Source organism: Notolepis coatsorum, assembly GCF_963971535.1.
Source record: "Notolepis coatsorum genome assembly, chromosome: 2".
NCBI classification, from domain to species: Eukaryota; Metazoa; Chordata; class Actinopteri; order Aulopiformes; family Paralepididae; genus Notolepis; species Notolepis coatsorum.
Genome location: NC_140166.1, coordinates 93,567,822 through 93,586,567, shown reverse-complemented (window position 1 = coordinate 93,586,567; position 18,746 = coordinate 93,567,822). Strand labels below are relative to the sequence as shown.

Here is an 18,746-nt window from a genome sequence, read left to right as displayed (position 1 = left end):
AGTTTAATGCTTCTCCACTGGCTCTTACAATGTTCACACTAAGCAATGTAAGAAATAAATAAAACCAACAATAAATAATAACAATAGAGAACAGGACAGTATGGAATATTAATATCTGCGCGATTGGGTTTAGTTCTTACTGTATGTATTTATGTTATGTGTTCATAAAATGTAAATGTGTTCAGATGCCTCGTTGAGTCACGACTATAAATGTAAAACGTAATTGTTAATGATACAAATATTGTATTTATTATAATTATTTAGGATGTCTGTAGAATCGATGTGAGCGCAATCACCAATGATATCTCCCAAATGAAGCCGTTAAGAACGCAGTCTCCTATCTATGACTGCCTTTCTGCATTTATAAATCACCTAACGTCCTTGAACCTCTGCCATGTGTGAGTGAATGGGCGAATGTGAGGCATATGTTGTAAAGTGCTTTGGATAAAAGCTCTATATAAATGCAGTCCATTTACCATTTATGTAGACCCCCTCACCTACACACAAAATGCACATAAAAGAAAAACAAGCATGTGGGAAAGACATGACGCAAAAAGAGTGCAGAGAAACAGCCTTTGAAAACTTTGTTTTACAGACTGAAAGAACACATATTGCAATCTATTACATGTCTCGTATATACTTAACCTCTTAAGCCCTAGCCCTATTTTCTGAAAATCCGCCTAAAAATACATACCCAAGTAAATGGAAGATTGCTCCACTTCTACAAGGTCCATTTGCATGCTCTTGGTATCTAGGGACATCTATGGACCTCAGGGAATGTATTCCCAATGTCAGAAATAGTGTCTGTTACTATGCTTGAGTAAATTGTAATGAACCAAAGGAGAATATAAATTATTATAAATCTTTTTCCATCTTTGACGGTGAATAACACCATGCTAACATTGACCAGATGTGAAAAATTCAGCCACTGAGCTGATTCAGCACCTTCTTGAGATCAAGTGTACTAAAAGTCTAAGCAAATTAATAAAGGGCAAATGATTTACAGGGTTTTTTGTAGATACAGTACTGAATTTTGCAATCCGGACACATGCAATTTGAAATATGAATATAGAATATCAGGCCTATAAATTACCTTATTGTGGCCAAGTCATACATCTATGGATCGGGCCAAATCCCCTCTTTCCAATGGAGTTAAATCTGGATTTAGTATCACTAGGCGCCCGTTACAGGGCAGCAAAGGCCGTGAATGAAAGTACAGTTACTTAATTTGTATAATGTCCATAGCGCCGCCATTTTTCACCAGATTGTGACGCTTTTTTTTCTAGACTTTCACAGAAAGGTAAAGAAACAATATACAGGTACATTGTATTTTATGGCAATAGCGTTCAGGTTTGTTCGACCTGTGAGATATAATCACGAAAATAACGGCAATATAATTAAAAAAATGTTGTATCCACTTTTTCTCCTTTTTCAGTTTTTCTCTCATCCCAATTTTGTCGTGCCAATTCCCCCCTCCCCTGTCTTGATCATTGCTCGCATGTCTCCCCCACTGGTCGGTCGTAGGGAGGGTTGAAGAATCTATCGCATGTCCCCTCCGATACATGCAGAGTCAGCCAGCCACTTCTTTTCACCTGCCAGCACGGACTCTCATTGGCGAGGTGTAGCGTGTGGGAGGCTCACACTACCCTCGACATCTCCTGTCCTTGCTGTGCAGGCGCCCTGACCGACCTGTAGGAGTCGCTGTTTACAACGACCAGATTACCACCCATCGACTCCCCTCCAGCTGATTGCCAATTGAGTCAGTATGACGGCCAGCCCAAGCCGGAGGCAACGCTGACAGCCGGATTCGATAACGGTGTCTCACACGTTGGTGACGAGCGCTTAGACCGCTGCGCCACGCAGCCGCCTCCAATATAATTTTTTTTATACATCAGCCGGCTGCAGCTTTGACATCGGCTGGTGTGAGCTGGGTAGTGTAGTTTTATGAAATTTCTGTATCGAAAGCCCTGGGTCTCCTCTTTCTTAGGACTACAACGACGGTGTCATTTCCTCGCGTCTAAATCGTCCGATTTCCTATGCAATGCACAGAGATTTTTATAAACTCATATTTCGTGATGTTTTGATAGGGTTAGGGTATTTTTAAAGAAACGTAACATTAATTCATACGGACTGTATTGATCTATTTATGACGTTGAATAAATCTCCTACCGGTACGATCGGGCTTAAGGGGTTAACCAACCAAAAATGTTTCACCTACCCTCATTTATTTTCCTTTTCCCCCTTTCATCTCTGCAGATGTGGTGAAATTATGTGTATCAATAGGTTCTGAAAGTTTTCTGCACATTTGAATAAATACTGTGATAATTCAGAAAAAAAACGCCATGCGTTTTAAGGTTTACTCAATTTATTTTTCAGCTGGATTGTCAAATGAGACCTTTTCAAACCACATGCAAGAGCCTTACTGTTGTCTAATGTCTGACTGACACTGCTTGAGTATTTAACTCTTGTGTGATTTTCTGGCCTGTGACCCATTTTCAATGTTTACTGAAAGAGAAATTCACACACACATTTTATTACATATGTGCCGTTCGGGTCAAAGTGTGGAAATTGTAGGTGAAAACTAAAGTTGTTCCGATACAGATACCAGTATCGGAAATGCCTCTGATACAGCCTAAAATGCTGGTATCGGCGAGTACGTGTCAAATCTATGCTCCGATCCCATATGACGTAATTTATCAACAACACGTGCAGTATCCTCCTGCTGAGAGTGAGCATTATAAAACAAACGTGTTTTTAATCGACCGTGAATTAAAGTGTCAATGCTGTTTGTCATTTTAACAGCAGATACTTTCTTAAATGCCATCGTCCCGACAGAGCGGTGTGACGGGGAGCTCTGATGTGTTCGCTTGCTGGTGTTCGCATTAGCTGAAGAGCTAGCTGAAAAGCTAGTTTTATCTTTAACGTTACCTTGTCTAAAGTTGGGGCTATTAATCCAGCAATAATGGCGGCAAACCTGCAAGCAAAGTACAGCAAGTTGGCAAAGGAGTATTCCAAGGTAAAAATCACTTTTTCACCAGTAACGTTACATTGTCTTTCCATCTAGATCACGTTAATTGGTTAACCTAAGTGTTGTCACTGATCGACCTCTCGCACACATGCACGCAATTGATGACATGTTGCGGACAGCCATACCGGTGACAATGTTTAGCTTTTAGTGCCAAAGGATAAGAGTCTGAGGCGGAGTCTCAAAAGAGAATGTTGAATATTTATTTTGCATCGAAAATGACAACATACACGTTACTTCTAGCTAACTGAACCGGAGCCGACTGGATAGCAAGTGCAACAGCGTATAACGTCCGTGCGGAACCAATGTCCCAACACCAACAAAAGGTTCACTGTGTACCTTCACTGTCTGCTTCCACCTTGTTTTTCATACAGACATCACATTTTTATCACAAAACAAATATTACTTTTATTGATATTCATTCATTACATTTTATTTATTCTATACGGACAATTGACGTCACCCTCATTTTCAATGTCGTCAAGACTTTGCACATTTCACTGCAGAATATTACAGAATTTACAATATAATAATAATAAATAATAATAACTATCTATATAGCACCTTTCACACATGGACCGCGGCCCAAAGTGCCCCACAGCAAATAGCATAAAATTAACATAGGCATAAAAATGTTATACAGTTGAAAACAATGCATAAAGTGCAGACATAAGAATAGCTATAAAAGACAATAAAAGTAGTGCAACGTAGAACATGCAGATATAAGAATAGGCATAAAATAAGTACAATAAGTACAGTGTTGCTCGAAGGCATGTGAACCCCCCCCCCGGAACAGCCAGTTCCCCAAACACCCCACACATCAATCCCCACCACATCCCCATCCAAGACACCCCCCCCCCCCCTCTCCCCGGGCCCCGCGACCTCACCACCACAAAGAAATCAGTGAACGCCACGCCAAAGGAGCCACGCAGCAAGGCAGCGACTCCAAACACTCGAGCAGACAGACACAACAGCATCAAATAAGAAGACATGCAGCACCACGGATGGTCCGGGACGACACCGGGACCCCCAGGACACCCCGAAACACAGCAGAAGCCGTAGCGAGCCCCCCACACAAGCAATACCCAAAACGCCATTGAACCGAGGGAGCCCAATGATGAAAACCAACCAAAATTCATCAAAGCACATGCAAGAGACCAGCACCTAACTCCAGAAAAGGTCCGGGAAAGGCCCAGCGACACCCCAGGGACCCCCCGCATGAAGAACCTACCACAACCCCCACAGCGTCCCAAAGACATATATGTGATCTAGCAGGGGTAAATGTAAAATATGAATCCTATATGCTGTCTATCTGCTTGTAATTGAGATCAAATCTGTTATGTATTTAGTATTTACATGAATGGTTATGGTTTCATTATTTTAAAATCCCAATAATGTTGTGGGTCCACTAGACCCACGGACACTGGGTGAGTAACAAAAATGCAAACACCACACAAGGGTTAATGGAAAGCCATTCATGTTTATATAAGACCTATTTCCAGGTTGAGGTTATGTTCCCAGTGACCGCTAGGTGGTGGTATTGCATTGCTCAGTAGAGTGACATTGCAGCTAGAAGGAAACATTGGGGACAGAATATAAAACACTGGATTCTTCAGTTCTGCTTTTCATGTCTGTGCCAATATTATTCCACTAATCTGCCAATGTGGTAGGCTATCTAGCATCAGCATTTTCAATACCTGAAGCTCACATTAAAGGGTGTCTGTCTGTTGAAGTTGGCAATGCTGTGATGGGCCACATAATACCGTATTGTGTAATTCCATAGTAAGTATTTATAGGTTAGACTTTCTTGTGGCAATGGGAGTGGGTTTCTTCATTGAGCTTTTATCCTCATTATTAGGACACAAGTATCTTGTGTTTTATTATTCATTATCAATAGGGATGCTCGATATTGGCTTTTTTACCGATACCGATATTGTCCAACTCTTAATTTCCGATACCGATATCAACCGATATCAACCGATACCGATATATGCAGGGTTCCCCCCCCCCAAAAAAACGTAATAATTTCAGGTAATTAACATTACATATCTCTTGTTGTGGAATTAACACAACATTATGCATACTTTTGACAAACTGATACCGATATGTTCCGTCGGCCGATATTGGCATTAAAATGTGATATCGGAACAGTTCCGATATCACATTTTAATGCCAATATCGGCCGATAATATCGGACATCCCTAATTATTATTATTATTTATATTAAGTAATTATCAATCATTAAGTTTGCTGATGACACGGCGGAGAGGTAGATAATCTGGCGCTGTGGTGAAAACAAATACATTATTGTGGACTTCAGGGTCAGGGTCTACAGCCCCTCAGCATCTACAGGCCACCGGTCGAGAGGGTGAACAGTTTCAAGTACCTCAGAGTCCACAAATCCGCGGACTTGACATGGACCACACACATTGACAGTGTAGTGAAGAAGGCACAGCAGCACCTCTACTTCCTTAGGCGCCTAAGGAAGTTCAAAGTGAGTCAGAAGATCCTTAAGAACTTCTACTCATGCACATTAGAGAGCATCCTGACTGGTAACATGACCTCCTGATTTGGGAATGTCACCGCACACGACCACAGCAGACTGCAGAGAGTGGCCCAATCAGCCAAATGCACGATTGGAGGTGGGCTTCCCACTCTCCAGGACATTTACACCAAGCGTTGCAGGGCCAAGCAGCCTAAGAGAATAGTCAAAGACTCTGACTTAATCACCCAAACAACTGCCTCTTTGCACTGTTGCAGTCAGGCAAGTGCTACCGGAGTCTCATGGCCAGTACAGAAAGACTCAGAAGGAGCTTCTATCCCCAGGCCATCAGGATGCTCAATGACTATGTAACATCAACGTTAGGTTATGACTATAACCAAGTTCTGTCAACACTTAGTGAACGCTCAGCGTTCATTGCATATATCTCGCTTCAGCATATATACACTGAATAATTTCACAAATGTACCTTTAAATGCCAGCATTCATCTGGCCACACCCCCATCCGCTTACCTATATAAGCAGGGGTGGTGCCACACACTCATCTCCTTCCCAACAAATTTCATCACAATGAATGAATGAAAAATCAAGGGCCTGCAGCGTCGTCTAAACGCTGAGCGTTCACTAAGTGTTGACAGAACTTGGTTATAGTCATAACCTAACGTTCTGTTCCACACTAGCTCACGCTCAGCGTTCATTGCATAATAGGAGCTGAGCGGGAGCTAGAAGCTCGACAAATGTACCCCGCTGAGGCCCCCCACAACCATCAGACCAGGGAGGGCCGAGCCCCCCCGACCCACCCTAATGGAGGGCACCCCCCCTATTGGTGGCTTCACGGGAGGGCGACGGACCCGACCGTGCGAAGAGGCACTCAAGCAACTCAACGCACAGGGTGAGCAGACCGTGGCTTGACCCCACGACTACACACACGCACAACCCGCATGCCACCCGGGAACGAACGGAGGGAAACAACCTCGTTACTGCCCCCAGAATCACGGGGTCAAGGGCAAACCCAACCCTGTGGCAAGGCCGTAGCAGCAGAGCGCGAAGGAAGACCCAGACCCACCAAGAGGACTGGACTCCCTGGAATGGGGGCCCGGAGAAGTCCATGATGCCAGCATCAAGACCCCACCAGGTGGGCACGTAGTGCCGCGCCCCCCACATCGCCAGCGTATTCGGACAAAAGCCCCTCAGCCGAGCGGGCCCTGTCCCCCCAATAGTACACCGCCTGGCACACTGACCCTGCAACAGGCAGTCAGCATGGCCGTAAGCACACAAAAAAGTAGAGTTGTTCCGATACCGATACCAGTATCGGAAAAGCCGCCGATACTGGCTAAAATGCTGGTATCTGTATCGGCGAGTACCCTCTAATGCTGCGCTCCGATACCATATGACGTAATTTATCAACAACACTGTGGTCTGTTGAGTAAGCATTATAAAACAAACGGGTGCTTAATCGATTAAAGTGTCAATGCCATTTGTCATTTTAACAGCAGATACTTTCTTAAATGTCATTGTCCCGACAGAGCGGTGTTGACGGGGAGCTCATGGGTTCGCTTGGTGGCTGGTGTTATTAGCATTGAACAGCTAACCGAAAGCTAGCTTTAACATTACCTTGGCTAAAGTTGGGGCTATTCATATAATCCAGCAATAATGGCTGCAGACCTGCAAGCAAAGTACAGCAAGTTGGCAAAGGAGTATTCGTTAAATCACAATGTCACCAGTAACGTTACAGTCTTTTCATATACGTACCGGCAGCTCATGCTATGCTAACTTAGCTCACGTTGACGTCGTCATTGAGACCACCTCGCGTACACAATTAATGACATGTTGCGGACAGCCATATCGGTGACAATGTTTAGCTTTTAGTGCCAAATGATAAGAGTCTGAGGCGGAGTCTCAAAAGAGAATGTTGAATATTTATTGTGCAAAAATCACAACAGATCCGACTGCTACTGAAACGGAGCCTTGTAGACAGACTGAGTAGGGTATATCTGCAGAGCCAGTGGGTAGCGAGTGCAGCAACGTATAATGTCCGTGTGGATCATTGGAGTAGGGTATATCTGCAGTGCTGAAGCCCCATACTCATTGATTAATGATACTAATACAAATCTATACAATCACCTGTTGTTGAATAAATACCATTACTAAAAAACTCTATATATAAAACAGTATTTGTTAAAAAAAAAAAAAATTATATTTATAAAGAAATTATATAATATCGTTTTTTATGTATGCACTGGTATCGGATAAGTATCGGTATCGACCGATACCCAAAGCTTAGGTATCGGAATCGGATCGGAAAGGAAAAAATGGTATCGGAACATCTCTACAAAAAAGGTTAACCAACGGAAGCAGGCAGCGCACCGGGGAAAAACCAGGCAACAGGCTATTAACCCTAGCCTGGAGACTGCGGACGAGACAGGCGCCAGAGGGGACAGCTGAACACAGCCGCCCCGGCGGAAGGAGCGGAAGCTGGCGGCGTTGCATGACCAAGCCTCCATTCAAAAACCCCCACCCAGAGGGGTTGAGGCAGAGAAGGCTGACACGATTGGCAGACGTCATGAACGTGCAGGGGCACCCTCAACCGGTGAACCCGAGAGTTGACACTGCTCCAACACACCAGGGAATCAACCACCTTGGCGTTACCCAATGTGGTGGTTGTTCCTATAACCCCTCAAGAAAAAACTCCAAAACACACCTGCGTGTATACACCGGCTATACCGCAGTACAAGTGTTTCAGTTTTCAAAAAAGGGTTAACCCAGGCCTACGGGTCGACGAAACATTACCTCGGACCGGGCCTGGCGATACGGGAAGCACAGGGTCACCAGAGGAGGTCAAAGACCACCCCAACAGGCCCCTCTTCGCCATGCGTGAGAGAGGAGCGAAAAATAATGGAGAACCAGCCCCTAAGCACACCGTACTTGGTATTCCCAGGCGGTCTCCCAACCAAGTACTAACCAGGACCAACCTGTGTAGCGGCCGAGATCCGACGAGATCGAGCGTGTACAGGTTGGCATGGCCGTAAGCCATTACGACAGTGCTGAGTAAAAACGTACCCAACCAGGGTCTCCATAGCGCTTAACCCTGTGACACCCGGACCGACCTGGCATTTTTCCCCCTGACAAAAGCCCAAGTCCCTCAGGGTACCAGAACAGCAGATCTGCATCCCCGGCGGACAACGGGTTCAACTGATCCGGACCAGCGTGACCAGAACCAGTCCCGTGCCCTAACCACGCCGACATGCCTACTCCAGGAGAAAGGGCAGATATGCGTGTCGATCTTAACATGAAAAGAAGTCGCCACCCAGACGTTCGGGCGAAACCGCGCCTGGTGGCCCACCCCAAGGGCGTGAGACCCCTCTACATATGTTCAGATCCATTCCGTCATCATCCCCCAGACATGAACGAGAATCCGTCGATAACCAACCCAGGTCGTGGGATGTGGTCGTCGGAAGAGGAAAAACCCCCATCTCGGTCGCTTTATAAAAACGCCGTTTTAACCACAAGCAACCAAGGCGTGCCAGTCAGTCGCCTGTTTACAGCGAGCTAGCACTATACGTGCGTCGGGACACACCCCCATCAATGAACAGGCTATTTAGACCTGTCATTGAATCCCCAAGGCGCCCAGGGGAACGACAAGAGGGGTGTGACACTTCCTAACTCCAACACTTTTTGAATAGAAAAGAAGGAAGCATCAACAGTATGTATCCCAGTCTACACAGCCGGGGGTAAAAATTTTTCACATTTTTACATCCCACCACCCTCCCATAGGAAGGAGACGGGGATCCCCAGAGAGACTTCCCACGCGAGCTGTACAGATTGAAAAGAATATATTGCACCTTGAGCCATGTAAAAAATTGGTTTTAGGGCTCTCCGGGGAAGAGGCACTGAACCCATACACACTCAATAATCGAATTGAATCGAATACATATACAATAGAATAGGACACCTTCTAGAGGGTCCACTCACATTGACAATCTGAGGAGGAAGGCTCTGTACTCTGATGGAGGCTCCCTCACATGGAAGGAGGAGTCCGAACTCACAGAAGGCCCGAATAGGCGCTTGGTGAGGAGGAGCCCTGACCACCCCCCTGAAACAGATCCATCACATGGACCTGAACAGCACACGGAAGTCCTACCAACAGAGACGCGCACGGTGACGTACTCTATGGCGGGGGAATTTCTGTGGTGCACACGCCCAATATACCAGGCCATGGGACCAGGAAACTCCCTCCCCCCCCCCCCGTAACGTGCCGAACCGCAACGTGACGGGAACCTTGAAGGACAGGGGGTGTACCCCTGACCGACAGAAACAAGGGGGAGAGGAAAGGTTACCAGTTCACCCATTTACGACCCCACACCCATGATACGATGTAATGACAAAAAGAGAATATGACACAGTCATAGTCAGCTCTATGAAGCGTTTGACAGCTCCACACAGCGCATGAGCTAACCTGCTATCTGATTTTTACTAAGGAAAAAACACAGAATAGAGAGGGCTCTAAGAGCCCCGGTCCAACATACACATGTGCTTCTGTGGCCAGTCCAACCCAGTTGTAGGTCACATGACACACACAAACCATCATCACCTACAAAAAATGGCAAAAACACTCTACAGAGGAACGCCGTTTTTCATAATGAGAGAATACATAATTCTCGATTAGTATCAGCCACAGGCCTTGCGACGACAGCGACCAAACAATCTTTTCTTTTAGGAAAATAAAGTTTCTCCAGCAGTTTTAGCACAACCTCAGCAATCAAGCTAAGGGTTACATCGCATCCCTACCACACAAAAGACACAACGTAGTGCAACATGTCTGATAGGAGGATGAAAAAGTCCCCAGGGAACCGGGGGGAAACACAATCCTCTTTTTTTACCCTTAATACGGCCAGTTAAAACAGGAAAACCTGTTAATATGTGAACACTGTTCATTGTCATCACAGGCTGAGAAAAGAACATTCTTTTACTCACTTGTCACTAAGCATAGCTTCATAGGTTAGTTACCTTAGTTGTGAGTACACGGTACATAACAACACACATGATGTTTCTCACACAACAACCAGATCATTTTCACATCTGTAACAACCCGATTTGCACGGAGAAGCTAACTGCCAGTGACAAAGACAGTTCACACATAACTCGCGTCGTATCCTAAATGCATTGCAGCAACACACGTTTTGGGAAAACATCGTCATTCACAAAACATTTAGAAAAGTAAAACCAGAAGACGTGTTATAAGGTCTGGTCAAACCTTGTCCTACCCGGAACGTAGATCAGCGAAGTGCAGTCACAAGACACAGTAGAACACAGCCGTCCTGTGTTGTTCGATCCGGGCAGCGTCGCCGCTCCAACCAGTCGCTACAGTCCTCTTTGTTGACGCAATCCCCGTCCAGGCTCAGGGCAGGGTCGACGAACATCCCCTGTCAAGGATGACGTCGTAGTCAAGAGTGTAAAACATGTTACAATCAAAGCACGTACAACAGAGTAGCATTAAGCTAACGGCCGCTCCAACCGTCGGTCGCTATTACCCCTGCTTGCGAGACGCCGAGCGAACGGCGCACGCGACCAGAGGGGAGCTCACGGCGGCGCGCGAGTAGCAGAAGCTACCTCGCGCTGGCCTTGTCCGATAGCAGCAAGCTAACGTTTCCTAGTGATCACAACAGCTAGCGCCGCAGCTAACAGCTGACTGGCTAACAGTAGGCCCACCTCTGTAGGCCACGCAGTGATCCCAGCAGGCTAACGCCGCAGCTAACAGCTGACTGGCTAACCGTAAGCTAAGCAGCTATCACCTGAACTTTGTACACAATGACATAACACTCACCCAGACAGGCCGCCGTTCTGAAACTCTCCTCACTTTTTAAGCGAAAAGAGAAACAAGATGTCACACAGCTTTACAACAGTGATTTTACCAACACCCGACGGAATCAGCACAATACCAAACTGGCTTGTGTAGCTGACTTGAACATGGATCTGCCGCTATCGCACATCCATGCACATATCTCCTCGTGAAGGAATACTCTCATTCGGATATGAAAGAAGGGGTTTAACACGGGACAGAGAGATATCCACTCGTCCAGAAAACACAGGGATCACCAGTGTTAATGGTCGCGGCCCACTAGTTAAAACTACAATGGTCTTCAGACCAAGGTCTTCTGTCGCCTAGGTGGCTGAACAAAGGACCCTAGCCTGGGGCCGGTTTCCATAAACATTGTCAAGTAGCCCCCATAGCACTAACAGACAAGTGAAGCCCGCCAGCAACAGTACTCACCCAACCTGAAACCCACCGCTTCTCACAACAGCGGCGCGTCCGACAGTTCAGCTGTGGCCTGACAGGTTTCACCCCAACAAACACAGCAAGGAACTGCAGTTGAGAAGCATGCAGCGGCGTGCTCCCAATACGAAAACCGGTGGAGGGTTTTTAGAATGATCACCATCTTCCAGACACTCCAGTGACGAAGACAGCATTGCCGTATTTTCTCAAAAATAGTGAGAGAGAAAATAAAGATATGATGTCAACGTATCTCCTTGTTCTTCCTTTCCTTGTAAACAATATTTTTCTCCACGTCAAGTGGGCATATGAGCAACATGTTGCTTGTGATGAAATTTGAGAAGGAGATGAGTGTGTGGCACCACCCCTGCTTATATAGGTAAGCGGATGGGGGTGTGGCCAGATGAATGCTGGCATTTAAAGGTACATTTGTGAAATTATTCAGTGTATATATGCTGAAGCGAGATATATGCAATGAACGCTGAGCGTGAGCTAGTGTGGAACAGAACCCATCCATCTACACTCATTGCACACACATCCACATGCACACACTCACTTTAAACAAACACTCACCTTAACACTCACTTTAGACACTTTAACACACCATATTTTATCTATTTATTAAAGAGATTTGCACTACATCCATACCTAATCATTGCATTTAGCATTTCAAAATAAAAGTTTTCTTAGTTTTTGTACCTCATTGTCTGCATTTTTACTTAATTGTTCCTTCATTGTACTTAGGTTGTACTTTAGTTTGTATATTGTATATTTGTATAGCGTGACTTTATTCCTCCTTTACTTACTTTTTTTTTTACTGTATGAAGCACATTCTCGGGGGCTCAAACTGAACCAATCATTTCACTGTAATGTACAATGTACAACACATGTACTTTATATGTGACAAATAAAAGCAAACTTGAAACATATACACTTTACCATGTAGTACCAGTCGATCAGGTAGCTGCTGATCAATATAAATTGGTTTCGTTTTTTTTTTTAAGTACAGTGAATATGGCAGCATGTTACTCTGGTTGGGTTTGCATGAGCAGACCTGGACCATAAAATACTGTACAGTGTCAATCATTATTGTGCAACATGGGTGAACGTTACATTAGTATAATTATATGAAAAGGATCAGTGTTTTATAGTTTTCAAATGCTTCAGTATAGTGTGCTGTGTAACACACTTGAACATAGGGCTGGGTTATATAATCAAAATATATCGCAATAAAATAATGTACTGCAGCTTCTGGCACACTTCCATGGAACTTAAGCTCATCTTGCTAGGCTTTTTTTTCTTTCTCACTTTTTGCATAATGTTAAACGGATGCTTTTATCTATTTTTGGATGAGTCAGTCTTGTGGACATGCCACAGTAGGACAACTCCGGTCCGCATATCCCACACTAGACGAGAGTTTCACAAAAAGTTCTTGATATTTGCCAGAGGGCTATATTGTAGCCAGCTACTGAGCCAAGGAAGAACAACAACAACAACAGCAACAACAACAGCAACAACAACAACAACAACAACAGCAGCAACAGCAGCAACAGCAGCAACATCAGCAACAACAACAACAACAACAACAACAACAACAACAACACAGCGCATGCAGACCAGAAGCCAGACAGGAACACCACTCAAACTCAAGAAAATCGCTTTTCAGTCAACACCAATGAAATTCTCAATAACCTGCATATAAAAGTAAAACGACGACTTCCGGTATGAGAGCAGACGGGTAACACACGTGCGATAGAGCTCCTGGTCAAATGAGTGAAAAAACGGATAAAAAAAGACCCGAAAAGTAATTAAAAAGGAAAATGCTCACGAGAAGTAAGGAAGAGACAACGATTGTGAAGGAAATAGAAATGGAGAACATACGAGAAGGAGAGAATTTGAAGAAACAGAATCCCCGAAGCGAAGCCGAGAAAAGCCAGGCGAAAGAAGGGGGAGGTACCGCTGAGGCAGACACGGGAATGCCAGGATGGGCCGTGATCATGCAGGCCGGGATACTGGAGAACATAACAGCGGCGATAAAACTGAACACGGACACGATAAGGAATGATATTGGGAAGCTACGGGAGGAATTGAAGAAGGAACAGGAGGACTTCAGAGGTGAAATGAATACAGAAATCAAAAGGGTGGAGGAGAAGATGGCGGAACAGGACAGAAACGTGACCGAGTTACAGACTAGGACGTCACACACGGAGGAATGGAACACGGAGATACACGAGGTATTAACATGTGTGATTCAGAAACAAGAACAGATGGAGACAAAGATGTCGGACATGGAGGGGAGGTCACGGAGAAATAACATCAGAATATGGGGACTGAAAGAAGGAGTCGAATGGGAATCGGTGACCCTATATGTGGAAAAGCTTATCAAAGAACAAATGAAGGAAACGGGACTGGAAAAAATGGAGATACAGAGGGCCCACAGGGCGTTGGCTCCGAGACCACAACCGGACAGACCTCCGAGGGCGGTGATTATTAACTTTCTGAGATTCGAGGTTAAGGAATTGGTACTCAGAACCGCGTGGACCAAGAAGATTGAAATCGAAGGGAAAAGACTATCATTTGATCACGACTACTCGACAGCGGTAGCGATAACACGCAGGTCCTACGCGGGACTGAAGAAAACCCTGAAAGAAAACGGAATGAGATTCCAGTCACCCATGACCTCGCTAAGGATTCACTGGGAGGAAGGGGCGGCGATGTACGCGACGGCACGAGAAGCGGAGCGAGAGATGAGATGGCGAGGGATGAGGATGTCGGAGGACGGACAAGGAAGGAGGCGGGAGGAACAGAAGCGGAGCCTGCAGCAGAGATTGGAGGGAGCCTGCAGGTGGATCAGAGTGGGAGACCGAAACAGGAGGGAGGAGAGAGGAGGAGGCGGAGGTGAAACGTGACGGAGCGAGGACGGAGACGGATGAGGAGGCCAGACGGAGAGGAGGCGGGAGGAGGCGAACGGATGAGTACACGCACAAGAGATTGAAAAAACTATTCAAATAGAGACAAAGTATAGAAACTGAAATAACATATGCATAAGCACACATTCCCAGGTAGAGGCAGGATATAGAAATGAACGTAACGTATACATGGACACATAATACACAAGCTGATGGAGGAAATAAAGGGAAATATAACTAGGTTTGATAGGCGAGACACAGAACATACTGAAACAGATATATAGACACATGCTGTGAGTAACACAGTTGGGAGGGATTAAGGGGATAAATGGACATCACATAGAAAATAGAGGAGAGGAAAAGAAAATAATAAGGGGTACACGGGAGACACCGCACACGGATATGGGAGGAAGGAGGGACAATGAAACATATGAGTCACATTGAGAGGGACCAAGAAAAGAGGGTCTTTGATCAAAAGGAAGGACAGAGCGCTTTTGACCAGGAGCTCGAAAGCAACAAAAAAAAAACGGTAAGAAAGCTGGACAAATATGACGAGCGATTGGGGGCAAGGGTTTCAAACCCCCAAGCCGTCAGGAGGGGGCCCCTCGTTAGGAGGGCAATTACCCCTCACCCACCAGCAGGGGACAGGGGGGGACACAGGGACCCCCCGAACGCCTTGGGAGCACTTTATGTAAAGTTTATGTTTTTTATTTATGTTAATCACTATATGTATTCGGTGAAGAGAGCGGAGGCTCCAACCGGAGGGGGGAATGAGTGTGACATGGGGGGGACTGACAGACGAAAGAAGAAGAAAGATGACAAGGGTTAAAGGTATAAAAATGATGTCGTTAAACGTTAATGGAATGAATAATGCGATAAAAAGGGGCAAAGTGATGTTGAAATGTAAAAAAAGTGAGATGGAAGTGATTTTTCAGCAGGAGACACATTTGGTAGCACAGGGTCATGAGAAACTGAAGAGATTTGGATATGAAAATGCATACTATAGTTCCTTTGAACAAAACCCGAGGAGAGGTGTAATCACGTTAATCAAAAACACAGTCAAATTTGAATTGATCAAGGAAGTAAGAGACAAGGAGGGAAGGTTTGTTCTGGTGAAGGGGAAAATGGAGGGCCAAATGGTTACGTTAGTAAATGTTTATGCACCCCCAGAGAGTGAGAGGGATTTATATGAGACCATTTTTGACATGATAGTGTTGGAACTAGAAGGGATATTGATATGTACGGGAGATTTTAACGTAGTACTGAATCACGACCTAGACACCACGAGTACTAGAAAAGGACGGGCGCCCATCAGTAGATATATGAATATTCAGATGACGGAAATGGGAATTACAGACGTTTGGAGGGAGATGCACGCCATGGACAGGGAATACACACATTACTCACACCCACACGTGACATATGCGAGAATAGACTACTTTTTGATGACGACGGGGGACAGTTACAGGGCACGGGAGAGCAGTATAGGAGTAGCGGACATATCGGATCACAGTGCCATATATCTGACAGTAGATCTAGAAGGGAGACGGAGGAACACGATTTGGAGACTAAATGTAGGAATATTAAATAACAAAGGGGTGGTGAGTCAGATCAAGGAGGAGATAGCCAGATATAAGGAAGAAAATGACAACGGGGCGGTAGACCCGAACATTCTATGGGACACACTGAAGGTAGTGATAAGGGGGAAATTGATGGAAAAAACAGCAATGCTGAAGAAGGCCAGAACGGAGACATATCACAATCTGATAGGGAAGCTGAAGAAGCTAGAGGGGAGACACCAGATATCAAAAGAACAGGAAACGCTCGGAGAAATCAAAGAAGTAAAGGCCAGGATAAATAGGGAATTATTGACGGAAATAGAAAAGAAAGCGAGGTTCATGAAAGGGGGACCAAAAGCGACCAGACTGTTGGCTAGGAGAATTAGAACGCAACAGAAGTTGAACACGATACACACAATAAGGGATACAAAGACTAATGAAATATTGAGGGACCCAGCTGAAATAGAGAGGACATTTAGAGAATACTATGAGAAATTATACACACAGCCAAAAGCAGCGGGAGAAGAGGAAATAGAAACATATCTGGAGAAGCTAGAGTTACCATCGATAGGGAAAGAACAGAATGAAGAATTAAATAAAATAATTACGGAACAAGAACTGGAAGATGCAATTAGTAGAGCTAAAAACAACAAGTCTCCGGGGAGCGACGGATTCCCATCGGAATTCTACAAGACATTTAGAACTGAATTAGCACCCATGTTAGGGGCGGTGTTCAGACACACGATGGAAGAGGGGAAAATGCCCCCCCTCGTGGAAGGAAGCCATAATCACCACGATACCGAAGGAAGGGAAGGATAGGGAATTATGTAGTAGTTTCAGACCTGTGTCCATACTCAACGTAGATTACAAGATGTATACATCGATAATATCAAAAAGATTTGAGACGTTTATGCCAGACATTATAGATGAAGATCAAACTGGATTTATTAAAGGGAGACAGACACAGGACAACGTGAGAAAGACATTACACATAGTAGAGGAGATACAAAAACAAGGGGGTAGCGCGGTACTGATTAGCCTAGATGCAGAAAAAGCGTTCAACAGTGTGAGCTGGACATTTTTATATAAAACATTGATGAGGTTCGGACTGAACGAGAGGGCGATGAAGATGATCAAGGCACTATATCAAGAACCGACAGCGAGGGTTAAGGTGAATGGCAGCTTGACGGATAGAATCAGATTAGAGAGGGCTACCAGACAGGGATGTTGTCTCTCACCGACGCTCTTCGCCGTTTTCATAGAACCACTGGCACAACTGATCAGACAGACCGAGGACATCAAGGGAGTAAGGATAAAGGGAACGGAATATAAACTAGGCCTATTTGCAGACGACGTGATAGTATACATGAGGCAACCAGAAAAGAGCTTCCCGGCACTGATGGATCTACTGAAGGAATATGGCCACTACTCAGGATACAAACTAAACGTGACAAAGACACAGACCTTAGCATGGAACTATTCTCCAACGACGGAAATTAGAGAACAGTACGGGATAAGATGGGACATGGACAAGATTAAATACTTAGGGGTGAACATCACGAGAGGGGTGGAGAAACTGTTTGAGGCGAATTGTACACAGATAAATCAGAACATAAAGAGAGACCTAGAGAGATGGACAGTAATGCCCTTGGACTTCAATTCAAGAATAGAGGTCATTAAAATGAACATACTATCAAGGTTACTGTACCTATTCCAGTCACTACCCATACAAATACCACAGAATCAATTCAGGGAGTGGGACAGACTGATATCGAGGTTCATATGGGCGGGGAGAAGACCACGGGTCAGATATAAAACACTACAACTACCAAAGGAAGAGGGAGGGATGGCAGTACCCAGCCTACAAGATTATTACTATGCAGCACAACTGAGAGCAGTGACGTGCTGGTGTAACGACAGATATGAGGCAAGATGGAAAGACATTGAAAAAGAAGGGGAGGGATACAAGGTACAAGCTCTGGTGGGGGATAGGGAACTATTTAAAGAAAAAGAGGGACTATTAGATCCAATCACCAAATGCACCTTGACCATATGGAACAGAGTAGTAAAAACACACAAATTGGAGAAGCAGTCAGGGGTCCTGAGATGGGTAGCACATGACAAGAGATTCAAACCAGGGAGGTTAGACCATGGATTCAGAAGGTGGGAGAGGGGGGGGGGGGGCAACAGCAATATGCAAAATGATAGAGAAGGGAGAAATGCAGACACTACAAAAATTAAAGGAGAAATTTGGACTAGAAAACAGGGACCACTTCAGATATCTACAGGTTAGAGACTACTACAACAAAGAAATAAGGGGGGCCAAAGACGAGGAACAGAATGGAATAATAAAGATGATAGTATGGGCATACGAAGGGGGGCAAGGAAGAGTAATATCAGCAATATACCGGGCTATAATGACCAGCAAGGGACACACGACCGATAGGAGATAGGAATAACAGGGAAGGAATGGGGGAACATA

General features: G+C 45.0%; 1 protein-coding gene across 1 annotated transcript in view; it reads left to right on the top strand.

The window, feature by feature from the left end:
* The window catches only part of LOC311223466 (protein diaphanous homolog 3-like), a gene marked incomplete at its 3' end in the record, with an annotated part of 594,292 nt that overhangs the window by 116,168 nt on the left and 459,378 nt on the right, over nucleotides 1-18,746 (top strand). The window lies entirely within an intron of this gene.